Here is a 25,328-nt window from a genome sequence, read left to right on the forward strand (position 1 = left end):
ATATTCTTACATGCACTTCCATCATTAACTAAAAAATTAACTAAAGAACCGTGTGCTTCTTTACTGGGGTTTTGTGTTTTACATGAGGCCCATTTGTATGTGGTTTGTATATACAACACATTCTTCTCCCAAGAATGCTAAAAACAAAGAGAAGGAAGGAAGGAAGGAAGGAAGGAAAGAAGGAAGGAAAGAAGGAAGGACAAAGAGAGATAGAAAAAGAAAGAGAGAAGAAAGAGACAGGAAAGAAAGAAAGAGACAGGCAGAAAGAAAGAAAGAGGGAAAGAAAGAAAAAGAGAAACATAGTATACATGGCCCAGGGAGCACTCTAGCACTCTACTCTTGGGACTTGGGCTGAGTACAGGGCCTACTTTGGTCACTGTTCTTTAAAACACAAAGGATGTGGACAACCCAAAGTGAACAGAAAGAGCTATTATGATAGAAATGTCTTATGGTCATCTCTATGAGCATAGCACATCAAGGGTAGGTTTGTTAAACTTGACGAAGAATGGCTAAAGAGAGAATCCAATTAATGTCTTGAAAAGCATGGATATTTTCTAGAAGAGGAATTTTTATAATAGTTCTCCATACTTTGAGAGATCCAAGATGATGAAAGAACTTAACATAGGAGCTGTTTCAGCAGAAACACAGACTCACATCCCCAGCTTAGCTATCCTAGTGCTGAAACATGAGAATATGTTCATTGGTGGCCATTGTGGAATCTCTTTGTTTGGAGATCTCTGAGAAGAGATTTGTAAGCTTTGGTTAAATACCTCTATTTACACCTGCCTGAAGATAATCAAATGATTCTTTAAGTTTCCTTCCAGTTCTTATTCTATGAAGCAAATACAATTTTACAATTATTTTTACTAATTGGTGAGCAAAATATTTATTCCCAACTAGTAAACGCTAGGAAAGCCATCTCATCTTTTGAGGTTGTAAGAAGTTTATGTTGTGAAGATTTACTAGCCTTGGAATTCTCCCTCGAAAAAGCTCAGAGTCCCAGATTCCATCTGTGATAGATTGTTTTGTGATATTTGGGGGGATATACTTTAAAATATTTTTTCTTGTTATTTATAGTCTTAACATTATTTATAATTTAAAAAATGTTTATTTTATGCCATAGGTGATATTTTATCCTTCAGAGCCTAGCACAAACATTTTAAAAAAACTAAACTATTACATCTTCAATATTAGTTTTGACTGGTTGTGGTGGTGCAATGTAGCCTGGGCAATGTGATGAAGACACCCATTGCAAAAAAAAAAAAAAAAAGAGTTAATTTTATTATTTGAATTATCATACAGTAAAATGGACTTCTTTTGGTATACTATTCTGTGAATATTTTAATGTACGTATAGATTCATGTAATCACCACTACAATCTGGATACACCAAACTCTTTTAACATAAGATACTCTCCATATTTTAATAGCTTTGTCACTGAAATCCATTCTCTAATGTAACTGGTCAATGAGCAAAATATATAGTAGAGTATATAATACTTACTACAAAATGTAAAGTAGTGTTTACGTACAATAAAGTGCTTTACTGAAGATATTCTTAAAAGATACAAGCTGCTGAATCAGACCCATTGTGTTCAAATGAATTTTATGCAATTCCTTGTTATTGTAACAGCTGTCATCATTAACAGACAACAGCATATGCATATATACATATCAATATGAATATCAATTCTCCATAATTTTGAGGATTCAATAGTGTCTCATAAGGTTTTTTAGTTTTTAAAATCTAATTTAAACTATGACATAGATTTACAATCAGATTATAACTTATAGAACTTTCTGATTTACAATCAGATTTACAATTGGATTGTAACTTATAGTACTTTCACTCAATTACTTGTTGTAGAATCTACCCTGATTATGTTTTGTTTTATTTTTTCTTTAAAAGTTGCTTAGAGGCCAGGCGTGGTGGCTCATGCCTGTAATCCTAGCACTTTGGGAGGCCGAGGAGGGCGGATCACGAAGTCAGGAGATCGAGACCATCCTGGCTAACATGGTGAAACCCCATCTCTACTAAAAGTATAAAAAATTAGCCGGGCGTTGTGGCAGGCACCTGTATTCCCAGCTACTGGGGAGGCTGAGGCGGGAGAATGGCATAAACCCGGGAGGTGGAGCTTGCAGTGAGCAGAGATCAGGCCACTGCACTCCAGCCCAGGTGACAGAGCGAGACTCGTCTCGAAAAAAAAAAAAAAAAGTTGCTTAGAACAGATTGCAGAAAATATGACTTCCATCATAAGCCATCAAAACAAAACAAACTCTTTGCCACAACAGATTTATGTATCCTAAAAATACTACACTCAAGATTAAAGAAATAGGTTTGGAGATTTTTTTTTTTTGAGATGGCATCTCACTCTGTCGCCCAGGCTGGAGTGCAGTGGTAGAATCTTGGCTCACTGCAACATCCACCTCCCGGGTTCAAGTGATTCTCCTGTCTCAGTCTCCCAAGTAGGTGGGATTATAGGTGCCCACCACCACACCCGACTGATTTTTGTCTTTTTAGTAGAGACAGGGTTTCACTATGTTGTCCAGGCTGGTTTCAAACTCCTGACCTCGGGTGATCCGCCCTCCTTGGCTTCCCAAAGTGCTGGAATTACAGGCGTGCGCCACTGTACCCGGCCCAAGATTTGGAGATTCTACCCACCTTTTATGACTGAATTGGATACAATAAAAAGCTTGGGTCATTCTGACTTGTCCAAACTTCCTAAGAGGAGTTAATGCTATAGACGGAGTCTTTTTGATAGACCATGATGAGTCAGATCTTTTAGCAGTGTCAAATTTGCTTACCTGTTTGTAGATATATAGCATGTTAATAATTTACTGTAAGCCAAGTTTGTATGTACACGGGTAAATAATATAGGTAAGATAGCATTGATTTTTGGTTATGTTGTCTCTACAGATAGAAGAAAAGGTATGTTTGTAATTTTTAACTAGCTAAGTTGAAAAAGTCAAGAATTTGTGCTCCAATAATTACAGTCAACACACTGAATCGTATTCTGTTAAATGTGGCCCTTTCTTTCCATCTCTTCTTCAGAAAGGGGGTTTATTTTAAGACTGTAAACATAATACGATTAAAAGTACCTGGAAATTTAGTACCTAGTGTCAGAGAAGATACCACAATAGTCCAATGTAATGAGGTTGGATCGTGTGTATTTTTCCAATTTTAGTCATTTGCTTTCAAAGCTATTATTTCACCCTTACTGATAACCTCTCTTCAGTTTTAAAAAAAATTACCATTAACATTCACTCACTTTTTGCAGGTTTTGAACAGTTTTTTAATCCAACAAGCTATTTTACCTTACACAATAGATGCAGTCTTAGCCAATAATCTTCATTGTTAATAACATTCAATGGCTTTTTAACAATTATATGACATCCATTGTGTTCCATTTTCTTTCTATGGCAGTAATGCCCTCTAAAGCATTCCAACTAGTAAGGTACACAAGGATCGCTTTCATAAAGCTATGCTAGCTGTCTCTAATTCAATTACTTACCTCAAAGACTTCCTTCAATCTTCAATGCTGCAAAATTGTCCGGATACTTCCCCATTTCTGATGTTCACCTGAGCTGTTTGTGGTTGCTTGTACTGTAAAATGTTTCTTTATCTATTTTCCTTTTTTTTTTTTTTTTTTTTTTTTTTACCATTTCACTTGTCATGAAGAAATAAATGGTTTCAGATTTTTTTCTAATCCTAAAGGATGATCATAGAAGTTATAGTAGTAATAGTAGTTATATAGTATAGTAGTGTAAGTGTAAAGAAGAGCATCTTGGAGGAAAAAGAATCAGTACCTCTACTCGTGAAGAAAGCCAAAATGTTAAAGTTCAAACTGTACCACCCATGCCACTGCTCATTGCTGCTTACTACTCTTCATCTCCTTATTTCTAAGAGGAAAGCTTATTTTGGATATTTGATTATTTACTTATTATCTCTAGAGGGTGGGCAGTGGGTGGTGCTGCTCAAACGAGCATGGTTCAAGGAGCAGACCTCTAAATACACTCAAAATGCAATAAAGATCAGAAACTACAGTATCTCCCTTAATTCACAGTGGTTGTGTTCTATGATCTCCAGTGGATGTCTGAAACTTTGGATAATACTGAACTCTATATATACTATGGATAATACTGAACTTTGGATAATGCTGAACTCTATATATACTATGTTTTCTCCTATACATACATACCTATGACAAAATTTAATTTATAAATTAGTCACGGTAAGACATTAACTATAACAGCTAATATTATAGAACAGTTATTAACAATATACTGTAATTGGCCAGGCACGGTGGCCTACGCCTGTAATCCCAGCACTTTGGGAGGCCGAGGCGGGTGGATCACCTGAGGTCAGGAGTTCGAGACCAGCCTGACCAACATAGTGAGACCCCTGTCTCTACTAAAAATACAAACATTAGCCGGGCGTGGTGGCAGACGCCTGTAGTCCCAGCTACTTGGGAGGCTGAGACAGGAGAATTGCTTGAACCCAGGAGGTGGAGGTTGCAGTGAGCTGAGACCGTGCCACTGCACTCCAGCCTCCGTGACAGAGGGAGACGCTGTCTCAAAATAAAACAAAACAAAACAAAAAAACACACAAAAACCAATATACTGTAATCAAAGTTTTGTGAATGTGATTTCTCTTTTTCTCTGGAATTTTCCATTTAATGTTTTCGAACCCTGGTTGGTCTCAGATAACTGAAATCATAGAAAGTGAAACTATAGGTAAGAGGGAATTGCTATAGAGAGGATTAAACCCCTCTACATTTTATAGTGATTGCTAAATTTATCTTTTGAAAACCCACTGGCTTTACCCCACAATTTCATCCTGGGAGAAAGTAGAAATAATGTTGAATACATTTTCGGAAGAGTCAGTATGTAGTTCTTTGCCACTAATCATGAATCATTTCTCTTATAAAATAAAAATTTGAAGTTAGTTTGTCATAGTTTTTTTTCTTTCTCTCTGAATTTTTAGGTATGGAAACTGATGGAAAATCTCTCATAGGTTTAATTCCATGGTGACTGAAATGATGAAACATTTGTCTGAAATAATTTTGTCTTTTTTTAATCCCTCAAGGTTAATGGTTATAACTCTCAATCCACCTACACCACTGTTAGGATTTTGAATAGCAGGACCCTGGTATTCCCACCACAATCAACCTGCTGTTGCTGTTCATTGACCTAGCAAACTACCAAACAGTTATTTCTTCATGGAATATTGGCTATAAATGCATTAATTACAATATTATTCTTGGTGAACAATCATAGTGATGCTAAAAGGATACTAATCAGATAGTGGTACTGCTCAAACCGGTATGGTTCAAGGAGCATGTATTTTGTGGTAACAGGCCGTCCTCTGACTCTGAAAGACAAGGCAGAAGAGCTTGAGGGTTGCTTAAGAAAGACCACTGAGGGAGGAGGACCAGGCTGCAGGTACCTGTGTTTACTTTCGAGAATTGACAGCCTCTCAAAAGATCACTGCTCAGGGAGTCATTTAACCTGTTCTCCAGGTTATCTATGTACACCTATCTTTTCATCTCCACTGCACAGAACTAACGTACTTCTTTTCTCACCCATGTGTGATAGGCATGTGTCAGGTGGCACCTAGGATATTCAGTAGAAAAGGGTGGAGATAAGCAGGTGAAAAAGCTGGGACTTTCTCAAGTGATTGACAGCTTATGTATTCATCAGATCTATTTAATTTTTTATCCATTAGATTGAGAAATGCAAAAACATGTCCAGAAAAAGGACTGAAAATAGGAGGGCAAAGTCTGGTATGACTGGGTCATCAGTAAAGAAACTCCATTAAAAAGAGTGAAAAGCAAAGAAGGAGAAAAACGTAAGTTTCATTTCAACTAACCCAGTTTATCGGAGTCCAACTAATTTTTTCCCCAGAATAAGTGGTACTAAATATATGAACTATTTTAATATAGGTTAATTAATGTCATAAATACAGATTCAAGAAGAAACACGATGAGAAAAAAAGAAATAGTACTATGTTTGGTTATGTATAGGTACTAGGTGAAGGTGAATCTTCTCATTAGTTGAGGACCCATAGTTCACAGATTCTTTTTCTTCTGTGAAGTATCCAGTGTTAATTCAGGTATGGTAGTCCGTCCATGGTTTTACTCCTTCCTTCAACAAATGCTTATTGAGCCCCACAGTGAGCTAGATGTTGTGAGGACTATATGGAAGCATAACTCATGGGAATACACAGAAGCAAAATCCACGGTTGCTGCCCTAGCAGTCAGGGTGCTGGCACTCAAGGATGGTAATTGATGGTGTCCTCAAGCATGGCAGTTGAGGAGACTTCAATGAAGGGAGTATTTACAAATGTGTTGGCAGGGACACAGGAAACCACAAGGGGTGGTGAAGCACATGAGACTAGCAACACTTGGGAGCCATTACCACCCATAAGCCTGAAGAGGTCAAGGAAAGGGCTGGGAACTGGAACCCAAGGCTAGCTGGAGCTGTGGTTGTGGCTGTAGCTGGAGGAGAGGGCCACCTGATGGATGCGGTGGCCTTCAGGAGATGAATGCTGACCCAGTGCATCCCAGCATGGTGGGCACTGGGCAGCAAATGCTACACACCCTCTCCTCCCACGCACTGATTCCTGCTGGTGGCTTGCATTGGTTAAACTCAACCAAGAGCCAGAACACAGGGGAACTCGCTGACATAATTCACAAAGGTCTGTGTCCTACTCTACAGAGAAGGGTAGAGAAAGGTAGAGGATGGTTCTAGAGGGGCAAGTGGCATTTGCAGCATGCTGCCTTGGGACATACATGGAAAGAAACATAGCCACAAAATAAAGCTGCGATACAAAAGATGTCACAAGATGACAGTGAGTGGTATAGACAATAGGTTCAGGTGAGGGATGTAATATAACTTAGGGAAGATCCCTAGGAAGAAAGGAATACTTTTTTGGGTTGGGCCTTTAAGAATGAGTAAGAATTAGATTAGCAGAGAGGAATATGGAGGACAGGGAGAACAGTGGAACAAAGACATGGAAATAGAAATAAATATAGTATGGCTGAGAGGCTGTATCCAACTGGCTGAAGCACAGAATAAGCAGATGCAGGCATGAGTTCGAGACTAGCCTGGCCAACATGGCAAAACCCCATCTCTACTAAAAATACAAAAATTAGCCAGGCATGGTGTGCGTCTGTAGTCCCAGCTACTCGGGAGGCTGAGGCAGGAGGATTGCTTGAACCTGGCAGGTGGAGGTTGCAGTGAGCTGAGATCGCGCCACTGCACTCCGGCCTGGGCGACAAGAGTGAAACTCCATCTCAAAAAAAAAAAAAAAAAAAAAAAAGATACAGTTCCTTGGGAGTGATCCAGTTTCAAAAGGCAATAATTGAGAGTTTGACTCAGCCTGAACCTCATCTAGTTTAGACAGGATGTAAGTGAAGTGTGCTCTTCCAAAGCAGGTTCTGATGAATCCACAACAGGTGGTCACTAAATATTTGTTGACCAAATGAATGATATAAGTAATTAAAATGAAGTTACTATAAATTTCTATGATGTTTTGAAACAGTGCATAAGACGGCCATTTACATTGATTTCCAAAATCTAATCATCAGTCTAGGCACGGTGGTTCATGCCTGTAATCCCAGCACTTTGGGAGGCCAAGGCGGGCAGATCACGAGGTGAGGGATTCGAGACCAGCCTGGCCAATGTAGTGAAACCCCATCTCTACCAAAAATAAAATAAAATAAAAAATTATCCAGGTGTGGTGGCCTCTGCCTGTAATCCCAGCTGCTCGGGAGGCTGAGACAGGAGAATTGCTTGAACCCAGGAGGCAGAGGTTGCAGTGAGCAGAGATCGTGCGATTGCACTCCAGCTAATCATCATGCAGACCCACTCTGAAAGCAGGAAGCTGGTCTACCTTGTTCTTAAAATAATCCCATCTCCTAGCACAGAGCCCAGCTCAGAGCTACAGCATCATCCTGTATCTGTTGAGTAAATGCTGGGATAAATTAATAAATGAACGCATACTTGAATGCATTTATGCTTTTACAGTCAGGTTGCTTGGGGTGGTGATCCCTCCCTACCCTTGGCAGGTACAGTTACTGTTAAGGTACATTAAGTAGTCAGCCTTTTAATGATTACTTGTTTTTTTTTTTTTTTTTTGTCTGTTTGTTTTGTTTTTTTTTTGTTTTTCTGAGATGGAGTTTCGCTCTTTTTGCCCAGGCTGGAGTGCAATGGCACAATCTTAGCTCACCGCAACCTTGGCCTCCTGGGTTCAAGTGATTCTCCTGTCTCAGCCTCCCAAGTAGCTGGGATTACAGGCGCCCACCACCACACCCAGCTAATTTGGTGTTTTATAGTAGAGACGGGGTTTTACCATGTTGGCCAGGCTGGTCTCGAATTCCTGACCTCAGGTGATCTGCCTGCCTCGGCCTCCCAACGTGTTAGGATTACAGGCGTGAGCCGACTACTTGTAAGTGCTTCTTAATTTTTCCTCCCTTTAATTTCTTGTGAGTCTCAGATGTGCAGTTGTTTAAATAGCTTAAATATAAGGGTGAGTAAAAAAACAACTCAGGCCCTGCATCAGCTTTGAGAGGCAACCCATGAGAACAACACATTTCAGATGCAGGGCTTCTGTCTCCAGCCTCCAGCCTGGGGTATGCGCACCTGCAGCTGGCCTCAGTGCCATTTGCTGCAGCGGAGGTGGTTCCTGGGCTCCTTTTACCTTTGTTCCTTTCTTTAAGCATTCAACTTCTTTTCCCACTGCCATTAAAATCATATTAAGTAATTCTGAAGTGCTTCCCATAAACACCAAATGAGAAGTACAACCGTGAGAACAATTATCTACCTGTGTGGAATAGGTTATTATTTTAATTTGTAATCCGAGTGACATTCATTTTAGAGAAGAGAGTATTGGGGTGTACACCCTCCCCACATGCCCCATTTACTCAACAAAGAGTGAGGCACTTTTTCTTCTTCCTTAACAGGTAGCTTTAACCTTACTGCCTTGTTAATTATGATACCTGAGGGTAAATTCCTGTTTGCTGGCTTTTAAACATTACAATTTTTATTTGCCATCAGACACAAAGAGAGAACTAAGTTCAAACTTATTTTATGGCTTATAGAAGCTAAAAGTCAGACAGGGTTAATATCGTCAGATGATGATAAATATGTGGTAATTTTAACTTTAAAGTGGACAGCCCTCCTTTTATGGTGAATTACATTTGCACAACCTAATTTCTCATTGAGTTGAATTTCAGTTTAACAATTCCTATCTCTTTGAGGAGATCCAAGGATTTCAGGTGTCTCTAAGATCTGGGAATACCTACTGCAATCCAACTGTGGGAGAGGTGCTCTGTGTTTATATTTAGAAAGAAATAGAATGTTAGACCTAATACCATAAAAATCCTAGAGGAAAACCTAGGTAGTACCATTCAGGACATAGGCATGGGCAAAGACTTCATGTCTAAAACACCAAAAGCAATGGCAGCAAAAGCCAAAATTGACAAATGGGATCTAATTAAACTAAAGAGCTTCTGCACAGCAAAAGAAACTACCATCAGAGCCGGGCGCGGTGGCTCACGCCTGTAATCCCAGCACTTTGGGAGGCCGAGGCGGGCGGATCACAAGGTCAGGAGATCGAGACCACGGTGAAACCCCGTCTCTACTAAAAATACAAAAAAAAATTAGCCGGGCGCGGTTGTGGGCGCCTGTAGTCCCAGCTACTCGGGAGGCTGAGGCAGGAGAATGGCGTGAACCCGGGAGGCGGAGCTTGCAGTGAGCCGAGATCGCGCCACTGCACTCCAGCCTGGGCGACAGAGCGAGACTCCGTCTCAAAAAAAAAAAAAAAAAAAAAAAAAAAAAGAACCTACCATCAGAGTGAACAGGCAACCTACAGAATGGGAGAAAATTTTTGCAATCTACTCATCTGACAAAGGGCTAATATCCAGAACCTACAAAGAACTCAAATTTACAAGAAAAAAACAAACAACCCCATCAAAAAGTGGGCAAAGGATATGAACAGACATTTCTCAAAAGAAGACATTCATACAGCCAACAGACACATGAAAAAATGCTCATCATCACTGGCCATCAGAGAAATGCAAATCAAAACCACAATGAGATACCATCTCACACCAGTTAGAATGGCGATCATTAAAAAGTCAGGAAACAACAGGTGCTGGAGAGGATGTGGAGAAATAGGAACACTTTTACACTGTTGGTGGGATTGTAAACTAGTTCAACCGTTATGGAAAACAGTATGGCGATTCCTCAAGGATCTAGAACTACATGTACCATATGACCCAGCCATCCCATTACTGGGTATATACCCAAAGGATTATAAATTATGCTGCTATAAAGACACATGCACACGTATGTTTATTGCAGCACTATTCACAATAGCAAAGACTTGGAATCAACCCAAATGTCCATCAGTGACAGATTGGATTAAGAAAATGTGGCACATATACACCATGGAATACTATGCAGCCATCAAAAAGGATGAGTTTGTGTCCTTTGTAGGGACATGGATGCAGCTGGAAACCATCATTCTTAGCAAACTATCACAAGAACAGAAAACCAAACACCGCATGTTCTCACTCACAGGTGGGAACTGAACAATGAGATCACTTGGACTCAGGAAGGGGAACATCACACACCGGGGCCTATCATGGGGAGGGGGAGGGGGGAGGGATTGCATTGGGAGTTATACCTGATGTAAATGACGAGTTGATGGGTGCAGCACACCAACATGGCACAAGTATACATATGTAACAAACCTGCACGTTATGCACATGTACCCTACAACTTAAAGTATAATAATAATAAATAAATTAAAAAAAAAAAAAAGAAATAGAAAAAGATTGTTAGTGCCGATGGCACCCTGCTGACCTGAAGAGGGAGTTTGTGATGAGGGGGTTTTCAGAATCTTGTGCCTGAGATAGGATGAATTCTTTTCACTTGAACAAAAGATTGTTTATGACGAAAACCTTCACCTATACACTCTAAGACAGACTGAAATGTACAAAAGGTGAAAGGACTCTGAAACACATGGATGAAAAAATGTTTTAAACCTGTGTGTTAGAAATACAATTATGCATATGATACCTTCAGCTCTGAGTATTTGTTCTAATTTATGAATTTTTTTCTTGTTTTAAAGATTTTCCCTCTGCTAAATATACTTAGATCTTAATGTGCAGATGTCTTTGCCAGCATTCAGTTTCTAATGTATATGTAATATTCTAAGCAAGTTTTTAGTAGAGATTATGAAATTAAACTGATACATTTAGTTTTTTTCCCCAATAATAATTACTGTGGATGCTACAAAAAAATAACACAATAGTACATGTTTGAAGACCACTGTACTTCAAACTACAATGTACTTCAATGCTACATTGAGACCACTATAGCATTCCAATAGGTGGAATTTTTTTTTTTTTCCTTTTAGAAGTTCATGAAGAAATGAAAAAAAAAATCTGCTTTGGTCTGAAATATGAGACATGAAATCTCAGTTGAGGAGTATAATTTGGAATTATTTAAACATTTTTCAAATGTCTTCTGAACCCTAACAAATTTTAAATTGACAAACAATAAAATTTACTAAGTTTTTGTTACATCCCATCACCTCTTTCAGTAAGTAAGAAACAAAGATGGTCTACTTTTTCACTGTATTGAGCAAGCTGTAGGCATTTTAGCAAATAAGAAAAGAAAAGATGGCTTAATGGCATGATGATTTAGGATTTTTAAATTTAATTGATGGGATGTCATTATTTAATTTAATTAATTTATTTATTTGTTTTTGAGACGGAGTCTTGCTCTGTCACCCAGGCTGGACATGCAGTAGCGCGATCTTGGCTCAGTGCAACCTCTGCCTCCCAGGTTCAAGCAATTCTCTGCCTCAGCCTTCCAAGTAGCTGGGATTACAGGCACCTGCTGCTGTGCCCAGCTAATTTTTGTATTTTTAGTAGAGACGGGGTTTCACCATCTTGGCCAGGCTGGTCTTGAACTCCTGACCTCATGATCCACCCGCCTCGGTCTCCTAGAGTACTGGAATTACAGGCATGAGCCACCGTGCTCAGCCAATAATTTTAAATAAAAACATTTAAAATAAATAATCTGTAATTCCATGTCTGATAGGGTAGGCAAGTTTGCAGTAGTAAATACAACCAAACAAGTAATGGCTCAAGACAATGGAAGTTTAGTTCTTGCTCATGTCAGAGTCTTGGGAATATGAACAGAATCTCCAGCAGCTCTCCTTCACGCACTTGTTTAGGGTACCAGGCTGATAGAGACTTTGCCATCTTCAAATTATAGCTTCTATAGTCACTGTAGTTATCTCCATCATAGCCAGCTGAAAGCGAGAAAGAGTACAGAGGAGAATGGGAGGGCATTATGGGCCAGGGAAGGAGTGGCGCACGTCCTGTTCCCATTCCATGTGGCTGGAACTTAGTCACATGGCTACCTAACTGCAAATGTATTCTAGCTCTGTGCCTAAGAAAAAGGGTACATAGATTTTGGTGAGTAGCCAATAGCCTCTGCCACAGTCTAGCACCCTCCCAGCCTAGCAGAGTGTGTGATATGTAGTATTCCATTAACATTTGTTGAATTGAGTATGTATATATTGCTTTCCAAAATCATGTATGTTTCTATGATGACACAATAGGATAGTCATGCTATTTCCTGTTTTGCTACTGTGACTTCATAGTTTATTACTTGTTTCGGTAGTTACTTATATCCCAATTCGTTATAAAAAAGAATTAAAGATACAATAATCTGGCAACATGAAATAACTTGTCATTAACTAATAAGTATTTTTCTATGCTTCTGAATAGGCTTAATAATTGCAATGCTACAATTAAATTTATTAAGGCTCATTCCAAATGTTGACATAGTTTTGCTTTATACATATGATTAAACATAACTGTAAAGGGATTATTTTTGTGCACATGTGTATTTATGTTGGTTGAAGTAGTTGCTTACAATAAATCCTAGAAGTGAAAATATCGGATCAAAAGAAGTAAACATTTTCATGATTTTTGTGAGGTATTTACAGTATTGGCAGAAATGAGTGCAAAGTTCAGTGAGGCTGCAACCTCATCAGTCTGAATGGCATTGGAAACACATTTCAATGCCTAAAATGTGCAAAAACGATACCAATTATTTTAATTTCTATTTCTTCGATTGTTAGTGAAATTTTCTTACTGCTTTCCCCTCTTTGGGGAAGTAGTTCTTATCTCTTTAGGTTTGATGACTTATTGAGTGCTATCATTAAACATGCTACTTGGAAATAAAATTTATTTTTAAAATTTTGCCAGGGCACGGGAAGTGGAAAAAATGGGGAGATGTTGGTCAAAGGGTATGAACTTTGAGTTATAAGATGAATAAGTTGCAAGTATCTAATTTACAGTGTGATGACTATAATTAATGGTGTATTGAAATGTTCTAAGAGAGTAGATCTTAAGTGTCCTCACCCCACACACCACCACACGATGGTAACTATGTGTGGTGATGGATGTGTCAACTAATTTGATTGTGGCAATCATTTTACAGTGAATATGAATGTCAAATCATCAGGTTGTACAGCATGCATATATACAATTTTTATTTGTCAGTTATACCTCAATAAAGCTGGAAAAATAATTTGTTTTAAATGGGATATAAATAATATCTGTACGTTTTTCTTGGTTGGGAAACAAAAAAACACTAGTTAGTTGGAAGTTCTTTTTTTTCTTTTCCTTTTTCTTTTCTTTCTTTTTTTTTTTTTCTTTTTTGAGACATCTTGTTGCCCAGGCTGCAGTGCAATGGCACGATCTCAGCTCACTGCAACCTCCACCTCCCTGGTTCAAGCGATTCTCCTGCCTCAGTCTCCTGAGTAGCTGTAATGACAGGCATGCCACCGCGCCCGGCTAATTTTGTATTTTTAGTAGAGACAGGGTTTCTCCATGTTGGTCAGGCTGATCTCAAACTCCCGACCTCAGGTGATCCGCCTGCCTCAGCCTCCCAAAGTGCTGGGATTACAGATGTGAGCCACTGCACCCGGCAAGAAGCTCTTCCTTTTAATTTTATGTTATTAAGAGTCTATGGCTCTATGACTCATAGATACTAGCTGTATGTGACTAATATTTCTTAGTTTTAGGAACTTTGTACAAAAGACTAAACGATAATGTGTTGTTATTTTTTAAGAATATTTCAAATATCAGAAGACACAGAAATAAATAGTGGGAAAAGTGAAAAAAACAATAAAAGTAACAAGAGAAAAAGTAACAAGAGAATTAAACTGAATTATAGCTGGAAACAGAAGTAAAGAAGAGGCAGAAACACAAAGTAACATGGGAGAAAGATGAATAGTTTTGTCCTATACTCATAATAAATAAGGAGACGAATTATTATAGAGTGATTTTCATCTCTTAAGTAGACATCCATCCCACTAGAATACAAGCTCTGTGTGACAGTAATCTTGCCTGATCTTGACTGTGTTCCCAGCACTTAGAAGAGTGCCCGTTACAGTGGTGGGTGTTTAATGATAATTGTTAAAATAGATTTCTAAGTCAAATAATTTCCAAATGGGAAAAATATACACCTTGAAATCTCATTGGAAAGGTGGCAAAAAAATAATACAAGATGGTACAGTGACCAGTGATTGTTTGATTCAAACACTTAATTAGGTCCATGCAAGTACTGTAACCACCCGGTTGCAAACGGCTCACAGTCTTTTAAGTTGAGTGGCCATACCAAAAGAAGCCTTGGAAGGGGAGGGAGAATTTCACCCCACTGTAATCTCAGTGCCATCTCTCCTTCAAATAAGTGTGCTCTAATAAGGAAAACTGATGTTTCTGTTAGTCTTAAAATATGAATAAGGCTGGGCTCAGTGGCTGACACCTGTAATCCCAGCACTTTGGGAAGCCGAGGAGGGTGGATCAGGAGGTCAGGAGATCGAGACCAGCCTGGCCAAGATGGTGAAACCCCGTCTCTACTAAAAATACAAAAATTAGCCAGGCATGGAGGTGTGTGCCTGTAGTCCCACCTACTTGGGAGGTTGAGGCAGGAGAATCACTTGAACCTGGGAGGCGGAGGTTGCAGTGAGTTGAATTCATGCCACTGCACTCCAGCCTGGGTGGTGGAGTCTTGCTTAAAAAAATTAATTAATTAATTAATTAAATAAATACAAATAAAGGCATTTTTAGAAAACTTTATTCTCTCATGGATTTTAAACACACAATCTAAATAAAAAGAAAACACTTATTCTAATAAAGAGTAATGATCATCCCCTTATACTTTTCTCCTTCCACTCTGATTGCTCTTTCTGGATTGAATTCTGGAACTGCCATTGTGTAAGACAAAGAAAATAATGACATGAACAACTATTATACAAGGTTGGAAATGTTAGGGGCCCTAAGAAATGTTTAGGGAAAGTATTATGAGGGTTTGGGAAAAGGAATGATCATCGCTTCTATCAGTCAGTGTCTTTGACTGCAAACAATAGAAACTGGTAGTGGCTAATTTTACAAAGAACTTCATTGGACGGGTATGGAGTTCTTCATGAAATTAAACTGTAGGTCAAAGAACCCAACACTTGCAAGAACTAGAGTAGGTCAGCTACAGGGATCCACAAGCAGGAGTCATTGCTGGCCTCTTCAGGGCATCAGTGAGCTCCGGCCATTTTCTATGCTCACAAAATGAGTCAAGAGTCAAATTGCAGCCTGAGGGGGACATTACTAGCACGTGCACAAGTGCAATTCTGATTGGCCTAGTGAACCTCATATCTCCATCCCCTCGCCAGAAAGACTGGGACATTTTGAGTTATAATTCCATCAAGACTGCATGCATCCCCAAGATTGATTGTATTCTCAAAGCAAAACCAATGCATCCTAGAAGTATCCAAATCATTCTGAAAGAATGGTGAATGAATAATGTCAGGCAAGAAAAAAGCCATAGGTGTCCACAATACTCATTGGGCTGGGGATACAGGAGTCAGAGAAACCATCATGAAAGAGTTAATATTGGAATTAGGTCTTAAAAATACATAGCATTTGAATATGCAGGGATGAAGAGGAAGGGTTAGGTTTGAAGACAAGAGATCATGGTATAAACAGAGGTACATATGATGGACCAGAGAATAGAGTCTGTCCTACAGAGGTATACAGGGAAGAGAAAATGGTTCAGTTTGGATAGAGTATAGAGTAAGAACAAGCCATGAAGAATCATGAATAGTAGCCCAAGGAGTTTGGATTTTATTCTGTAAGCAATTGAAGGGCTGATATTTTTGAGATGGGAGATGTAATTAAATATTGGAATTAGTTATGTACTTTTTTAAAGGGAAGATGTCTTTGGTGACAAGGGATGGAAGGGAGGAGAAGAGATTAGATGCAAGAAAACCAGTTCAGACGTTATTGCAAAAGCTTGGTCTAGAATTACTAAGGAGCTGAATGAGTATCATGACTGTAGGAATACAGTTGAAGAGAGAGGCATAAGAAACATTATAAAGGCAACATATAGTGACAGGGCTTGCTGTCAACCAATACCATATGAAGTGAAGCTGAATGTGGGACTGAAAACTCTATCATTAAAATTCCAGGAAATATTATGACTCAGAAATACTAACAATGTGGCTGGGTGCGGTGGCTCATACCTGTAATCCCAATGCTTTGGGAGGCCAAAGCGGGAGGATCACTTGAGGACAGGCGTTCCAGACCAGCCTGGCCAACATAGCGAAACCCCATCTCTACAAAAAAATACAAAAAATTAACTGAGTGCGGTGGCACCCGCCTGTCATCCTAGCTACTTGGGAGGCTGAGGCATGACAATCGCTAGAACCCGTGAGTGGGAGATTGCAGTGAGCTGAGATCATGTCACTGTACTCCAGCCTGGGCAACAGAGTGAGACTCTGTCTGAAAAACAAACAAACAAACAAAAAAACAAAACAACTAGCAATGCAATTCAGCCACTGTTGCAAGTTCTTTATCAGTTAATCAAATATTCTTGATGATTACAATCATACTATTTGAAAAAAAATCCTTAAATGCATGAATATAATCCTATAGCTTAAAACTTCAAAGTGAAGGGAACCAATTCTGACAATATATACCTACCTTTCATTAAAAGCAGCAGGAAAGACACTCCAGGGCTGGATTGGCAAACTTCTTCTGTAAAAGGTCATATGGTAAACATTTTAGGCTTTCTGGGCCATACAGTCTCTGTTGTAGTTACTCAACTGTGTGAAAGCAGCTGTGAATAATATTTAAATGAATGAATGTGGTTGTGTTCCAATAAAACTTTATGTATGGACACTGCAATTTGAATTTTATATAATTTTCATATGTCATGAAATATTCTTTTGTTTTTTCTCTACCATTACAAAATATAAAAACTATTCTTGTCTCATAGGCCATGAAAAAAGAGAAAGTAGGCTGGACTTGTCACTTACTGTTAGTGTCATTGTGTCCTACGACAGCACTAGAAACCAGGACCAACCTATCTTTCGTGAGTCAACAACAATATGAACCTATTCTGAAAGTAGTAGTTGAACTAAGAGAAGGAAAATATGAGAACAAATTAATATCTCAATAATTTATTCTGTTCTACTTGTTTTTGTTTCAAATGAATGGAGTTTTTTTTTTTTAAACTTTCCTTCCTAATGTAGCAAGTTTTTTTTTTTTTTTAAACTTTCCGTTCTAATGTAAGCAAGTTTTTTCTCTTTTGACTTTCCTTTCTAATGGTGTTAATACTTGTTAAAATACAGGTTAGGCTAAAGTGACAGAGGCATTCTCAAATAAAATGGTTTGAACAGGATAGAAATGTATTTATCTCTCAAGTAAGGGTTTGAGTATAAATAGTCTGAGGCTTGCAGGGAGGCTTGGGGGTGTCAGAGGTGCAGGCTGCTTCTGTCTTTTGCTCCATCATCCTCAACCCACAACTCTGAACTCACAGTCTATGATGGCTGCTCCGGCACCTACCATCACATTTGCATCCCAGCCAGTGGGAAGAGGAGAAAGAAGAAGCAAAGGCCATACTCCTTTCCTTTAAGTGCCAGCTTGGAAGTTGTATATATTACTTCTGTTCACATTTCACTGGTCAGAAGTTAGCGATGTACCTACAGCTAGCTGCAGAGGAGGTAGGGGTTTGGAAGTATAATCATCTGGGAAGTCATGTACCCAACAAAAATGGGGCCGTCTATCCTTTTTTTTAGACGGAGTTTCGCTCTGTCGCCAGGCTGGAGTGCAGTGGCGCGATCTCGGCTCACTGCAAGCTCCGCCTCCCTAGTTCACGCCATTCTCCTGCCTCAGCCTCCCGAGTAGCTGGGACTACAGGCGCCCGCCACCACTCCCTGCTAATTTTTTGTATTTTTAGTGGAGACGGGTTTTGACCGTGTTAGCCAGGATGGTCTCGATCTCCTGACCTCGTGATCAACCCGCCTCGGCCTGGAAAAGTGCTGGGATTACAGGCGTGAGCCAGCGCGCTCGGCCATGGGGGCGTCTGTCCTTAAAGAGATGGATAGAATAGATATTGTTAAAAATCGGAAGACAGTAGGTGATCTCTGCCAAGCCTCGCATATTGCTAAACAATTTCTATACTCTATACAGAGATCATTTTAATTGCTTCAATCGGGGGAAAGAAGTTATTCAAAATATATTTAATGATTACCTTAAATCCTAAAAATCACAAGGAGTTATTCTGGTGGCAGCCTTTTTTCCAAGGCTTTTACCTTAGTAGCTTCCATAACATCAGAAATTTATTCAACAGGCCGGGCGCGGTGGCTCAAGCCTGTAATCCCAGCACTTTGGGAGGCCGAGATGGGCGGATCACGAGGTCAGGAGATCGAGACCATCCTGGCTAACACGGTGAAACCCCGTCTCTACTAAGAAATACAAAAAAACTAGCCGGGCGAGGTGGCGGGCGCCTGTAGTCCCAGCTACTCGGGAGGCTGAGGCCGGAGAATGGCGTGAACCCGGGAGGCGGAGCTTGCAGTGAGCTGAGATCCGGCCACTGCACTCCAGCCTGGGCTACAGAGCGAGACTCCGTCTCAAAAAAAAAAAAAAAAAAAAAAAGAAATTTATTCAACAAATATATTTGAGCACCTATAGTGCCGGGCATTTTTCCAGGCAAATAAATATCCCCATTTCCTACACCACAAACAATGTTTACTCTAACACATCATCTCTGTTGAAGACACTACCTTGAATGTGTAGTAAAGGCTCCTAAAAGCATGGGGAATGAAAGTTGGGAGTCCTGGTGTTAGAATACAAAGTGAAGGGTGCTTTGAGGTGGTGAGGAGTAGGAGTTGGGGGTGGACTCCAGCCCTTCAAAATCTCCATCAGTCCTACAATTTCACCCCCAGTAAACATGGACTCCAAACAACAGACTGTTTTCTGTGTAAACATTTTTATTTTTGAGACAGTCTTGCTCTATTGCCCAGGCTGGAGTGCCGTGGCGCCATCTCGGCTCACTGCAACCTCCGCCTCCTGGGTTCAAGTGATTCTCCTGCCTCAGCCTCCCAAGTACCTGGGACCACAGATGTGTGCCACCACACCTGGGCAATTTTTGTATTTTTAGTAAAGACAGGATTTCGCCATGTTAGCCAGGCTGATCTCGAACTCCTAACTTCGAGTGATCCGCCCGCCTCTGGCTCCCAAAGCATTGGGATTATAGGCGTGAGTGACTGACCGCGCCCAGTGGTGCAAACATAATTTCAAGAGAAGTTCTCTGTCTCCCTTTTCTGCCAGATTGCACCTATTCTTTTTAGAAATTCTAGACCCCTCCTGGTGGGGGGATTGGGAGTGATATTTAGGTAGCTCTCTCCCAATGCTCCCAATGGGAAAATAACAGTGGATCCTAAAATAAGAGCCTACCTGCATGTGTTTGCATCTTTCCCAAGTTGTATTCTCTAAAAAGAAAGAAAAGCAAGCTGGCAAACACTAAGCACTCCACTGGCATGACTTCAGAATGCTTGTGATTAAGATATTCTGCTTATTGTTAGTCAAAGATCTAGGCCTGCCTTGCTCCACATAAATAGAAGCTCTGTTTCTCAGCTGCCTGCGAGCATCCTCTTACATGTCCTTAGGGTGCTAGAACAGCGGGACTTCTCTAAATGGTTCTTAGACTCGAAGAACATGAAAAGAAGCAGTGAAGGGCTCCTGAAAGCATTTACATTGACAAGTAATATGTATCGACAGTACATTTTTCCTTTTCTTGCTATCAAGTAAAAGTCTTTGTGCGCCGCTTTCCGTTGTTAACTCCAAGGGTAATTGAGGCGGCAGCAGCGTGGCCAGCAGCAGGAGTTGGCTGAAATTAATTAAGTGAGGCGGTTTGGACTGCACCATCCTCACTCCCTGCCACTCCCTTGTACTTTAACTGGCTGGGATTCAAGGGGCATGGAGCAGGAGGGAAGAGTGACATGGCCGTGCAAGGTAGAAAGAACCAGAAGTATTTGTTTGGAGTTCAGTCACTTGTTTCAGGTGGTTGGAGAAGGCACGGATTTAAAGAAAAAGCACCTTTGGTTTCTATAGCATGAGTCAAAGCAATTAAGTACCAATAACAGCTAACACTTATTGAGCTCCTTTTATATGTCAGATGCTGTTTTTGTTGTTGTTGTTGTTGTTGTTTGTTTGTTTGTTTTTAGATAGGGTCTCACTTTGTCACTCACCCAGGCTGGAGTGCAGTGGTGCGATCTCGGCTCACTGCAGCCTCGACCTCCTGGGCTCAGGTGATCCTCTGCCTCAACCTCCTAAGTAGCTGGGATTATAGGTGCATGCCACCATGCTTGACTAAATTTTTTTTGTATTTTTTGTAGAGACAGGGTTTCTCTATGTTGCCCAGGCTGGTCTCAAACTCCTGGACTCGAGTGGTCTGCCTGCTTTGGCCTCCCAATGTGCTAAGATTACAGGCTTGAGCCAATGCGCCCGGCCCAGACACTGTTCTAAGAGCTTTATATATCATTATCTTATTTGATTCCAATAACTCTCTGTGGTAGGTGCTCTTATTGTTTCCATCTTTCAGCTAATGAAACTGAGGCTGGAAGAGGTTAAGGCTTTCAGCAGCAGGCCCAGAATTCTATTGTTGGCAGTCTGACTCCAGAGAAGCAAGCCATCCACTGTGCATGGCAGTGATGCCTCATAGATAGACGAACGCCTGGTTGTTATTTCCCTCTTGATTTACAGCATTGATTTTTGTCACAGGTGAGGGTATAGATTAGCATATCTTAGTTGAAGAGGAAATCAAGTTAAATCATAAAGAAGAGAACGCTAGAAAAGTGTGACGTTTGAAAAACGGCAAAGAGCTTGTGCCTTTTTTTTCCCTGACTGCCTGCTAGCACATTTCTTACTGTAGAGAACTACATATAGTACAACAGTACTAGATTCTATATAAAGCAATTTACTATGTTTTGAAAAGTGATAATGGCCTTGTTTTCATCTTAAGAGTTGAGAGTGGCAAAAGACTGATAGCACCCTCAGAAGCATGCACTTAGCAAGATTCCCTAAATAGTTATTTCCTTTCCAGTCCTGACCCAGTAACCTCTGGGCCATTCTATTCCCTGGAATCTCCTGTATAGGGCCCTGAAGAGTATGCTGATGCCTGCAACATCCTTTTAGGATTTGAAGACCTGTAGACAAATGGCTCCTGGGGACAGGGAACATATCAAAACATAATCCTTACTCATAACAGAATTGAGTTCGGTTTGAACCCAGCAATCAAGGAATGAAAGGTGAGTGCATTAACCTACCATGTTATCTGTATAGGAGTTTTATATCTTAAATGGAACAGACATCCCTGCAAAACAATAATGGACTGAGATTAATGAGTTACAGGTGACCCTCAGACACGGGAAGGTTGACTTTGGATAAGCACCCACAAAGGTCAAGTGCTTATCTGAATTAACCACAAGTCTTGGATCTGGGGTAAAAATAAAGGACGAGAAATACCCCAGAGAGAGGCTTTCTTTAACCTGAGTTTTGTGTCCTTTCTTACCTTCTGCTAAATACTGCACTGGATTGGACAAGCCCTTTTCTTGTGCCATTTCCACACACATCTCCGGCCTACACTAGATCTTAGCATTGTGGAAACAGCATGAAAACCCAGAGCAATGCTTTTCAGACATCCAGGGTTTCAGGATGTATGTTGTAGATCAATTATTTTTGTTAACATAGCATTGAGTCTTTTTGACAGAGAGTTTATGACAGCAGGATGGAATCTTTGTAACTATAGTCACTTTTGCCTGGTATTGATGGGAGGATTTGCATATGTCTCGTTATACAGTACAAATATGGAGTGGTAACTATGACTTTCTCTGTTTATTACTCTTGCCCTTGGGCTAGTTTTAATGTTTCCATTTAAGACAATAACTCATCCCCAGAGCAGTGCTGTATTCTTGGGTTATTGAAAAACACACCTGACCACCTACCTCCATTAAATGGAGTTATATAGCAACCTAGTGTATTCTCTGGAGAGAGTATCTGCTAGGCCCTATCTTAGGAGACGAGAGGGAACAGATTGGTACAGACTGGGGACGGAGTTGAGGGAGGCTAGGGACAGACCTAGATCAGACTGTAGAAGTTCAGTGTAGAAGATGGAGCGTTCCCTTGGCAAGGTGAGCAGACACTCACCTAAATACAAAACACCAGGGAGTCTCCACTGCCAGGTAGAATCCTGGTCCAGGTGTGTTGTCAGTAATAGAGAGACACAATGAGACAACCTTCATCCACTCGCCCCTGCCAGAATTTGGAAATAAGACACCTACTGAGAGCAAAACTTTAAAAACAACGTGAACTAAAACAGAGCATAGATATGCAAAGTTTTCTTAGGACCCTAAGAAACCTCATCAAATTCATTAACACATGCAAAGAAAGAATGTGTTAATCAGAAGGGGGTTGGCGAACCCTGGGAGGTAGGGGGAGAAAAAAAGAGCCCGTAAGCCAAAGGCAGTGGAGCTGGTCCAGGCTTGTCCCTGGAAGGCCAGATCTGGCCAAAGTGTTTCAGACTGGGTTAAGCATCAACTGAACATCTATCCCAACAAATCGGTATGGAGTTCCTACAATGAGTCGGGCATGTATCAGACTCTGGGAAAAAGTGCCAAGGCCTGGAGATGACCTCTAGAGGTTGAAGACTGACCTGAGCCAGGCACAAACTGGAAGAACACACCAACATAATGAAGGAAACTTGAGACTGAGAACTTGCGGTCTCAGGAGGAGACTTGCCTGAGGAAGGAACACTAGATCTGAGAGACAAGGACGTGTGGGAGTGAAACAGTGCGAGGAGGTGGGTATAAGGACAGTACCTTGAACAGGGCAGCATCTGCTCAGGCAGCCAGGCTGGAAAGATCTTGGTTTGCAGCCTATTTGGAGGATGGAAAGAAGGCAGGCGTGATTGGATCCAGAGTGGTTTCCAATAATAACAGATAATATTTACTGAGTTTTTGGCAGTTGCCAGACATGGTCAAAAGAAGCTTACTCTTTTAATTTTCATTATAATCCTATGAGATAAGCACTATCTTTATTTCCATTGTATTAAGGAGGAAACTATGGCACAATATAAGTAAATAAATCACCTGAGCCGGGAATGAGAGGAACAAGGATTTGAACCGTTGAGGTGTGGTCCCAGAGCCCACATTCCTATCCAGTTCTTATACTGAAGACAGAGGCTGAAGTGCCCAGACCATTGTAGGACTAGTAGGTTGAGGATTTTTCTTCTTTTAAGAATGATATACAGTTTTAGGCCGGGCGCAGTGGCTCACGCCTATAATCCCAGCACTTTGGAGGCCAAGGCGAGAGTGGATCACTTGAGGTCAGGAGTTTGAGATCAGTCTGGCCAACAGGGTGAAACCCCGTCTCTACTAAAAATACAAAAATTATCTGGGCGTGGTGGCAGGCGCCTGTAATCCCAGCTACTCGGGAAGCTGAGGCAGGAGAATCGCTTGAACCCGGCAGGCAGAGGTTGCAGTGAGCAGAGATCGCGCCACTGCATTCCAGCCTGGGTGACAGAGCAAGACTCTGTCTCAAAAGAAAAAAAAAAAAAAAAAAGGAGGAATATACAGTTTTAAAGGAGTGATCTGCTCGGATATGTGCTCCAAAAAATATCACTCTGGCTGCAATGTGGGGAAAGATTCACTTAGCTACCACGTCTCTAAAGCCCGACTATTATTTTTCTTCCTGTGTAAGTCTGCTGAGAAAGACAGGATGCATAGATCATATACATTTCAAGAATTTTGCTCAGCAAGTCAATTCTTGACTGCAGGGAGAGAAGATGTTGCTTGTGTGTGTGTGTGTGTGTGTGTGTGTGTGTGTGTGTGTGTGTTTTGAGACAAAGTCTGCTGGAGTGCAGTGGTGCAATCTCGGCTCACTGCAACCTCCACCTCCCAGGTTCAAGCTATTCTCGTGCCTCAGCCTCCAAAGTAGCTGGGACTACAGGCACGCACCACCACGCCCAGCTAATTTTTGTATTTTTAGTGGAGACGGGGTTTCGCCAGGTTGGCCTGGCTGGTCTTAAACTTCTGACCTCAGCTGATTTGTCAGCCTTGGCCTCTCAAATTGCTGGGATTACAGGCATGAGCCACTGCGCCCAGCCAATCATGTGGTTTTTGAGCTTCCAGGTCTTGTAACATTTATTTCTCAATGTAAATTGACAAAATGGTACTCTGATTTGCAATATCAGACTTAGGAGAAAGATTAGGCAGTCTGCCCTAGGACGATTGATTTACTTTCTAAAAATATGAAGTTTCTGGTTTGCAGTATTAAGAATTGGGCCTTTCCTAGACCACAGTAAATTCACCACAGCAGTAACTTTTCCCGTGGCTGCTCAGGAGGGAGCCTGCTCTGCTGCCTTTTCCCTGAGAGTGGCAACTGACAACCCACACCACTCAGTTTCTCTGGGCTGTGCACAATAACCACAAGCCATCCTTGTCTTCCTGTTCTTCCTCTTTCTCTTCATTCTCCTCCTCTTTCTCCTCTTCTTGTTTTCTTCTTCCTCCTCCTCCATACAAGGTTTTCAGAAACCTAGACAGGTAGGCAGTATTAGGAAAGTCTGTCAGCAGGTATCAGATACAAAGCACTTAAATGGAAACCAATAAGAACAATATAGGATCTCAGACCTCAAGGAATTGTGGTATTAGACAGGGGAAGAAGAGAGAAATTCATGTAACATAGCTGGGGAGCAAGAGAGAACCTAGATTTTGTTTCACGATAGAAGCTTAGGGTAAGAGCCATACAGACTGGAGATGGAAATCTGGATAGCACTGTAGAGATGGTATCTAAAGCTGTGGGACTGATAACATCCTCTAGGAATTGAATGTTGTTAGGGAAAAGAGGTCTGAGCCCTAAGTTCTGGATCACTCCAACTCAGAGTCAGGGAGATGAAGAAAAATGG

General features: G+C 40.7%; 1 long non-coding RNA gene across 1 annotated transcript in view; it reads left to right on the plus strand.

Moving 5' to 3' along the window:
* Positions 1-25,328, plus strand: part of LOC106999440 (uncharacterized) — a 116,194-nt gene that overhangs the window by 14,140 nt on the left and 76,726 nt on the right. The gene's annotated exons all lie outside the window — the stretch shown is intronic.

This window comes from Macaca mulatta, chromosome 7 (assembly GCF_049350105.2).
Source record: "Macaca mulatta isolate MMU2019108-1 chromosome 7, T2T-MMU8v2.0, whole genome shotgun sequence".
NCBI classification, from domain to species: domain Eukaryota; kingdom Metazoa; phylum Chordata; class Mammalia; order Primates; family Cercopithecidae; genus Macaca; species Macaca mulatta.